General features: G+C 43.2%; 1 long non-coding RNA gene across 1 annotated transcript; it reads left to right on the forward strand.

Moving 5' to 3' along the window:
* The first annotated feature begins 1,157 nt into the window (after window positions 1-1,157).
* LOC308151851 lies at window positions 1,158-1,875 on the forward strand. The gene is made up of 3 exons (XR_013937309.1): window positions 1,158-1,344; window positions 1,430-1,574; window positions 1,751-1,875. It is a non-coding gene; the product is annotated as an uncharacterized lncRNA (long non-coding RNA).
* Window positions 1,876-9,812: the final 7,937 nt, after the last annotated feature.

A 9,812-nucleotide genomic window follows, 5' to 3' on the forward strand; every position in this document is an offset into this window, starting at 1 on the left:
CTTGATGAAACACCTGACAACGCATGCGATACATTTAAGGGTAGAAGGGTGCTCCGTGTTTGACAGCTTGCGCAAGTTCACCCGCCCTTCGGCGGCAAGCACCTCAGCAGCAGCAAGCACCTCCGGAGAGATGGAGGCGGAGATCGCCATTCCCATTGAGGATGATGATGACAGCATTTCCTCAGGTTAGTAATAATGTTTCCGTTTATTTATTTAAAGAGGGGGACAGTGGACATTCGCCCTCTATTAAATGATTTCTTGTTTTGTTTTATTTAACCAGGAAAGGGACGGGGGATTGAGAGATTAAACATGCAGGTAGGTAGGCCCAGGATGGATGGTGTTAGCTGGACTGGGGGAGTAGGGTGAGGGGTGTGTGGAGGTCAGGCAGACCGTCTGATCCGCACCCAAGCGACCCCAGGTGTCGTTATGTGGTACAGCATTCAAGAGGGTCCTATCCAAGACAGGCAGCAGCAAATATTTAGCTACAGTAACATTATTTAACCTATGTTTATATTGTTGGCTCTCCAGCTACAGCATCAGAGACCCCATTCACCTTGGCAAAGAAGGGAACTTTGACCAATGACAAGGTGGAGGAAATTCACAGGGCTGTTACCAGGTTTGTGGTCAAGGGACTGCATTCCTTTTCCACTGTGGAATCTCCCTGTTTCAGGTAAAGTGACGTGAAAACAATATTTGTTTACTTTATGTTTATAAATCTGTGCCATTAGACAATTATGTCAAAAACAAAACAAAAGTCAAAATGACTAATAATAAATATCCTCAAATATGTTTACAGAGAGATGACCACCGCCCTCAATCCTCGCTACAAACCGCCATCCAGGGATGCTCTGTCCAATACCCTTATTCCTGCATGGTACTCTGTAGAAAAAGAAAACCTCATTAAGGAATTAGCACACATAAATGTGGTTGCTATTACCTGTGATGGGTGGACGAGTGTGGCACAGGACCACTATTTAACGGTTACTGTGCACTACTCGATTCATGGCCACATTAAGCAGAAGGTGCTTAACACCAAAGCTGTGTATGAGTCACAGACAGGCCTGGTGGTGGCAGAAGAAATACATGGCATTCTGGCTGAATTTAAGTTAAACAAAAAAGCTGTAGCCGCCACAGTAGACAATGCCAGCAACATGGATGTTGCATTGAAAAATCTGCCCTTATTAAAAGTGGGGTGCTTCGCCCATACCCTAAACCTTGCAGCCCAGAAGGTTTACTCCATCAGTGCAGTTACACGGTGGTGTGCCAGACTGCGCACAGTTGTGGTGTGGCTGAAGCGGTCCACCCTGTCCAAACCTGTCCTGCGGGAGAAGCAGCGACTTCTGAGTAAGTAGCGCCTATAAATCTCAAAAGGTTATGTTTGTTTCAAACATCTTCAGCAATGTAGATTGTAATTCAAAATGTGTTTCAGACCTGCCAGAACACAACATGATTCTGGATGTCAGAACACGGTGGAACTCCCTGTTCCTGATGGTAGAGCGGTTTCTGGAGCAGTACCCAGCCATCCAGGCAGCTTCACTGGACCAGCGACTCAGAAAGCCAATGGAGAAAGACAGGTGATGGACAAGATGGGTGTATTTTACTTAAGCACACTTTATGAGCTAGCAATAACATTTCACTGCACATTATACCTGTGTGATGGAGTATGGAGAAGTGGACCTTGAAAAGATCAGTTGTTAAACAAATTTGTTGATATTTTTTATTCTTTATTTTATCTTCTTTTTTCACCCAGGCTGGAAAGGCTCACAGACAATGACTTCCAGAAAGCAGAGGAGTTTGTGAACGTCATGAAGTTGCTGTACACCTCAACCCTCTGCGTATCCAGTGAGAGGTCCCCCACATGTGGCGAAATTCTCCCCATCCTGAACAAGCTGGAGAAGCATTTCAGGGTGATTGAAGGAGACGACACTCAGTTCACCTGTGCTGTGAAAGAGGCGGTCTGGGGAGATCTGAAAAAGCGATACCAGGTATTTTCCATTTCCAAGCATAGCCTATGCTTACAAGAGGGCAAACCACATCATTTCACTGTTAGACACTAAACAGTTTGTCATGTTCATTTACAGAATCCAGATATTCAGAACTTTCTCCAGGAGGCCACTTCGATGGACCCTCGCTTCAAAGGCAGATTTAAATATGCTGATGTCTGGGAGAGGTTGAAGAAAGCAGCAGTTGCCAGTGCCAGTGCAACAGAACAGGTATTTTATCCTCATCCTTGTTTACTATGTGTCCTATAATACCGTTTCTATGATGAAGTATTGCTATTTATGTGCAGAATTGTGCCTACAGCTTCCAATGGCGGGCACAGGGCCAGGGGAAGAAGATTCAGATGAGGACAAGGCAGAGGAACATGTAAGTTCATAAATAATCATGGAATACCTCAAATGAACGAATGCAATTTTTTAAGTATGTTTGTCTAAACACTACTTTTATGTATTTTTCAGCACAAGAAGCGTGCCAAAAAGTCAGCCCTAGAGGAGCTGTTTGAGGATGAGGACCTAGAGCTTCTTCAGGAAACAGGGACCAGTAATAGTGCCCTCCCCATCACTGAAGTGGTCCAGAAAGAAATTGAACTGTACACAAGTTTGTCTTCAATCCCATCAGGTCAAGACCCTGTAGTCTGGTGGTGGGGTAAGCGGGACAGCCTCCCCATACTGTCTAAGCTTTCAGATAAATACATGTGCGTACAAGCCTCATCCACACCATCTGAGAGGGTTTTCTCATGTGCAGGTCATGCAATTAGTCAAGAGAGGTGTCGTATTTTGCCAGAGAAGGCAAATATGCTCATCTTTTTGCAAAAGAATTGCTGAGGTGGGAGTTTTATTTTTATTTATTTTTATTTGAGTGTATATTTAACTGTAATATTATATATATGTATATTGTGCCTCAGTCAGCAGGAGTTTTATTTCCATTTATTTTAATTTGAGTGTGTATTTAACAATATATATTGTGCCTCAGCAATAAAAAAGTGAAAAGCTGTTTAATGTTGTCGACCGTGTTATTATTATATATATATATATGTAGGGTGGTGGTCTAGTGCAGCGTTTCTCAACCTTTTTTCAGTCACGGCACCCTTCAAAAGTCGATAAAATCTCAAGGCACCCCAGTCTAAAATATAGCTATTCAAAAACGACACTGCATCACCCAGACAGCCCCATACACACCACACACACACACACACACACACACACACACACACACACACACACACACACACACACACACACACACACACACTCAGCGGCTATTGATACAAATAAAAGTTGTATTATTATTATTATTGAGAGAGAGAGGAGGGAGTGAAAAAGGCAAGTGTGCATCAAAGGCATCAGGCACGTAACCGTGCTGTATAAACATGACACAGTGACCGAACAAACGCGGGAATTTATGGAACACATTCATTTTCATATTCCCACATTTGATTGGAAACACCTATCCAGTCCATTCAACGTAAACACCGGGGATGCAGAGTTATTAAGCCAGAAAATGCGTCTCTCTCTCCCGCTGCGCGCATCCTTGTCTGGATGTATTAAATTCATTGCATGAAAACGAAACCGTGCGTTATTTCCCGAACTTTCCAACCCTGCTTAGCTTCCGAAGTCGGACGACAGAATAATGTCACCGATCATCCATATAGAACGGACTCGGCTATAGTGTGTGGCTTCTTCGCCTTAGCAATAATTTCGGCTACGAGGTAACTAGCCTCCAACGCTTTATCAGAAACTTTGGCGCACTTCATCATTACCTGTTCTGGACGGCTATGGTGACTTTTCATCCGAACAAAATATTCAGCATCCTTGCTAGCTTGTGATGGATGATCTGTTGTCAGTTTGTCATGTTCCATGATTCTGCTTGTTTGCTTGTTCATTGCTCTCGAAAATGTCTTGGTAAGAAAATGTGCGCGGTAAATGAAAAAACAATGCAGGCTAATTGCAGACACACTGACCTTACGCTGAACCCGGTATTGACATTGTGACATGGGAAAGGGGCGCGCGAGACAGATTTTGATGATGTATTGCATTTATTTATTTATAGATTTATTCATTCATTCATATGAACATCAGAATATAGAATTATTTGACGGCACCCCTGAAGACGCCAGGCGGCGCCCCAGTGTGCCGCGGCACCCCGGTTGAGAAACGCTGGTCTAGTGGATAGTGAGTTGGACTTGGGATCGGAAGGTTGTGAGTTCAAATCCCGCCTGAAGCCACACCACTACTAGTGTGCCCTTGGGTAAGGCACTAGGCCCTCAGTTACTCCAGGGGGAATGTCCCTGTAATTCATAATTGTAAGTCGCTTTGGATAAAAGCGTCTGCTAAATGGCAAAATTAATTAATTAAATTAATATATATGTCATTTTTAAAAATCTAAAGTACCGAATTAAGTACCGTTTCGGTACCGGTACCGTTTTTAAAGTATCGGTTAGGTACCGGTACCGGATAAAACCCAAACGATACCCAACCCTAACAATGACATTCTTCTGCAATGGGTTTGATGAGGATTTCATACATGGATGTATCATGTTGTTCATTATTCTAAAACTATACTATAATTGTAACCATGTAATGGCTGGCTAACACACCAGTCTTGGATTCCTTGACATGCTCCATGGCCTGCCTGGTGTTGATTCCTACATCATGGAAATCACCGCGGCGTCCACCCCTCTTTCCGATCTTCACCTGCTGAAAGCCTGCAGATATCTTAAGACGATCTGTGGAAACAAAGGGCAGAGAAATAATGCAGTTTCACTCACTCTCATTTCACATTAAACACATTGATTGAACACATTTCAAATGTAAAATGTTAGGCTTGACTACTGGTATAGGAGAGGAAGAATTAAAAGTAAAAGTGCACTTTAGGCTTGACAGGTAGACCATATGCGCAGAAAGACATGATTAATCAATGCTTGCAGTAACGTTTCTGTTCACTGTTTTCGTTCCCTCAACTCTCAAATCCGCTCGCCATGAACAAACATTTGAACAAGTTACAGAAGCAACTGCGTTCCAGACAAACTCGACCTCTGACTCAACGGAACGCATCATACACCGAAAATTCACTGGTGCATATTGAACCGTGGATGACGAACCATACAGTTCAATATAAACAGAGAACCGTTGCACCCCTAATATGCATTAGCTACTTTAAATGACCATAGAACACTGCACCTTCTGAGGACACAGGTCCCGGGGCAATTTTCTGTCTTCCACGACCCACAAGTTGACCATCAGAAGTGGAGTGAACTGGCCGTGCTTCCTCCTGAGGGGGAGCCTTTAAGAAAAAACATTCAAATGTAATCAAAAATACTTTATTGAAAGCCCTTACCAGTTCCTATAATAACTCATGTTTCATATCAACAACACTCCACAAAATTACTGTGAAAACTCATAAAGGTAAGTGAAGTAATCTTAACCACTCAATTAGCAGTGCAAGAGCATTCAAATACAGTCAGAACTGAATTAATGATATGCCTAAAAACTATTACAGTGACAGAATACAATAGTGACCTTATAAATTCAGCATTACATTTGTTGTCTTCTGGCAGAGATGCCATCATAGGATTATTTAGCCTGATCCATTCTCATCCTATTATATTTATATCGAGGATACACTACACAATTTATAAAATCATACCGATAAAATTCATACCGGAAAACCTCTGACATTTTGTGATCACCCTTGCCCAAATTATTGTGTCTTGCTGTTGCTCTCTCCAAGATCAGGGGTTCTCACATCACACATTTTAATTTATACATTTACATAAGATTTGACCATCAAGACCCTACAGTAGCCTCAATTCATACAGCCATGTTGGTACAGCCATGCGTAACGGCGAAATCCTGTGGGCAGAATTAATTCCTACAATATGTTGGTAATTGATGTGTCATGTGTATAAGGATTCTTAATGAACTCACCGACAGCGCCCCTGGTGGCCCAGTCTCTTGACGGCGTGCACGACCCCTCTGTATTGCTCTGGCTCGGCCCGTCATGTTCGGGTTTGGGTTAACAACACTGGAGTGGAACTGGAAGAAACATACAAATTAAACTTCTCATTCTACAATTTTAATTGCTTTATTTGCTCGTCGACGCCATTCATGGCCTCATTATTGCTTCATTCTTCTCAATAAAGGTGCTGTTCTAGCAACAGTCCAGCAGATGGCGTCTGTCTGACTATATGGTTACTCTGGGATCCATTCTTAAGTCTAACTCTGTAGAAGTTAGTCATAATAATAATAATAATAATAATAATAATAATAAACCTTTATTTGTATAGCACTTTTCCTGCAAACGTTGCAGTGTATAGTACACTCTGGTTTCTCTTCAGATCTCATAAATCTTCTAATTTATAATTTCTTGATCTTCTAATTCTAATGTTCTGCCTCCTATAGTCCAACTCTAGACACTGTACGTGACTAATGTTGCCCCCTACAGGTTGACAAGACAAACACTTCTGACCAGTTTAAATAATTGCCATATCATAAACTCCATGGCTGTGTTCGGAATGGTATACTAGCACCCGGGGTGCCAGTGGGTTGGCTCAAAATGACCGTATAGCGATGGTGGAGTTAGCAAAGTAGTATTGTGTTTTTACCACCTTCCTAGCCGGTGTTATTCACGGACAAATACGGTGCCCGGGGCACACTCTTTGCGGGTTAATAACGTCGCTTTACCGGGCTTACGGTGAAAATGTAAATGTGTCCGGACAGGGGAGAGGGGCGGGATCGTAAATCACTTTGAATGGAGTCGATTGGAGACCCCCATCGATGTCGACACTGCTCGGAGTGAATTTAAGCATTTGACGCATGTTGAACTCCCTGTTCATTGAGTCTACTCCCGGTTCACTTCTCGGGGTGGCACCATGGTGGTTCAGTTCACTCACTCGACAGAAATATCGTAACATAATTACAACACGTTGTAAAATGATTTGGGGGGGCCAACATCTTTAGCTAGCTCAAGTAACTAGCTTACTATATTGTTGTCTTAACAGTTGGTAAAATAACATGATTAAAATAAATATATATGAGCAATAACATATCGTGGGCTGCAGCAAGCACTACAACCAACTTGTCCGTCTGAAGCTACAATACTGGGATCATTCGTGATTGGGCTACAAACAATAAGATAATCTGCTCAAGGCTCAAACACATGATCCAGGTCTGGGAGGAGGCGGGGCCTCTGGAGACCAGTGAGTCAGGTTCTAGAACAGTGAATCAGGTTCTCGAACAGTGAATCAGGTTCTGGAACCGTGAGTCAGGTTCTGGAACAGTGAGTCAGGTTCTAGAACAGTGAGTCAGGTTCTGGATGAGTGAGTCAGGTTCTAGAACAGTGAATCAGGTTCTAGAACAGTGAATCAGGTTCTAGAACAGTGAATCAGGTTCTAGAACAGTGAGTCAGGTTCTGGAACAGTGAATCAGGTTCTGGAACAGTGAATCAGGTTCTGGAACAGTGAATCAGGTTCTGGAACAGTGAGTCAGGTTCTGGAACAGTGAGTCAGGTTCTAGAACAGTGAATCGGGTTCTGGAACAGTGAGTCAGATTCTAGAACAGTGAATCAGGTTCTGCAACAGTGAATCAGGTTCTAGAACAGTGAGTCAGGTTCTAGAACAGTGAATCAGGTTCTAGAACAGTGAATCAGGTTCTAGAACAGTGAGTCAGGTTCTGGAACAGTGAGTCAGGTTCTAGAACAGTGAATCAGGTGTGTTTTTCAGTCCTATTTTGTTAATAATAATGCTTTTTTCAGTTGAGTTTAGAACATATAGGGACTGCTTTCCTGTGTGGTCATTTGGAGGTGTTGTACAGTAGTGTGCATCAGGAGAGGCTGGTGGAGGTAGAGATCGGAGGACAGGCTCATTGTAATGCATGGAACGGAGTTAAATACACCTGTTTGATTCCATTCCTCATTCCGTTTCTTGCATTCCAACGAGCCCATCCTCCATTTCCTACCTCCACCAGCCTCCCCTGGCCTACCTGACCAAACACACTGACTGACTGAGAAAAATCCATCTGGTTGTCAATTCAACCAGGCGTAGTGCGCCATCTAGCGTCCAGTAGCATCTCTGCAGGCATTGGACAGAGAACTCTAATAGAAAAAGTATAATATATAATTTCTGTCGGATTCTAGTTTATCTGCTGGATGCTGGACCTGTTTGTCCTACGGTCTGATGAGTCATGATAACACTCTCAGTGTTTCTGTCTTGAGTTTGAACCTTGTTCCTCCTGTGATGTGACCTCAGGTTTACAGAGAAGATAATCTGTGTGAGCAGACCTCCAGCTTACCTTCATATCTTTTAACCCATCAACCACATGCAAAATAACAGCATCCGCACACTCAAACACTGCGCAAAGAAACTTAGTTTATTGCGAGCTTTCAGCCATAGACCTTCTTCAGGCATAAAGCAGACAAGTGAATGCAGTGGTTTTAAGGGTTCAAACAACAACATCACTTGATTTAGCCAAATGCACAACACCTGTGTCAAACGTTTCACCTAGTGGTTAGGCATCATGGGAATTGTAGTCTTAGATTTAATGGACTACACAAACCGCCAAAGAGTTCCCAGTGTTGTGTTTGTAGTATTTAACACACCACACAGTCGTGGCATCAACTCAACGTGCGTTTACTTTTTATCAACTGACAGAACAGAGCAACACATCCCAGATATCATCATCACTCAGGCATAACACCACGATAGCAGAACGATCAAACTCACCTATTGGAGTAACTCTGATTGAACTCTGACCTCAGATTGTTGTGCTAATGTAGGGTGTTACTTATTGACAGCATGTCAATTTACTTCCTGGTCTTGAAGAAGGCCTTAAGCCCGGTACACACATAAGGATTTTCAAAATCTTAACAGATGTTTTATCTGAGACAGACCCCACACATGAAGATAAAAAATCTTGGATTGAACAGCCTTGATCGTATTGTGTGTGGTGTGCGCCGATATTCCCATTTCAGCACCCTGCATACATAAAGAAGCCTAGAGTCTTGTTTAGTTAGTAAATGTGTGATCTGTTTAGCACCAATAAAGAGTCAGGCCCACAGTGTGACCCAGTTCCAGGGCTGGGTGAGGGCTGGGAGATGAGTTGAGACCAGTTAACCCCCCCCCCCCCCCCTCCCCTTCCCATGTGTCCCCAGCACTACCTTAATTAGGCCCCTATACTTTCTTTTTTATTACTACTACTCGATCTTTTCAGTTTGTAAAGCGTCTTTGAGTGTCTAGAAAAGCGTTATATAAATTCTTATTCTAGTTATTAGAGGAGCCAGGGCTGGGTGAGGGCTGAGAGCGTCCGTGTGCAGCACCTCTGTGGTTCACCAGGTCCTGTTTCCTGTCCTCTTATTTCTGACCTGCTTCTGGTTTCAACATCAGACTCACACACGTTTCATCTAGGGGTTGTGTTTCTGTCTGAATATGAAAACCTTCTTGTGGCAGACTGCTTCCATGGCGACTGTCTGCTTTGACGTCTGGAGAGTTACTAATGGGAAGTGTGTAGTAGTGTGTAGTAGGGTAACATGAATTGGGGATGTGTTGTTGAACGTTGTAACGTTGTGTATTAGCTGAAGTGAACACATAGATAGAACAATGGAGTGGTCGGTAGCTGGGGTAGGAGTGTCGACCACACACTGACAGTTGATAGTTTATTTTTGAATTCACACTTGTTACCACTAACCACGATTGTGTGTGAGAGGGAGAGGGGGGGAGAGAGAGAGAGAGAGAGAGAGAGAGAGAGGGAGAGAGAGAGAGAGCCAGAGAGAGAGAGAGGGAGAGAGAGAGCAAGAGAGAGACAGAGGCAGAGAGAGAG

This window comes from Nansenia antarctica (assembly GCF_963989245.1).
Source record: "Nansenia antarctica genome assembly, chromosome: 2".
NCBI lineage: Eukaryota > Metazoa > Chordata > Actinopteri > Argentiniformes > Microstomatidae > Nansenia > Nansenia antarctica.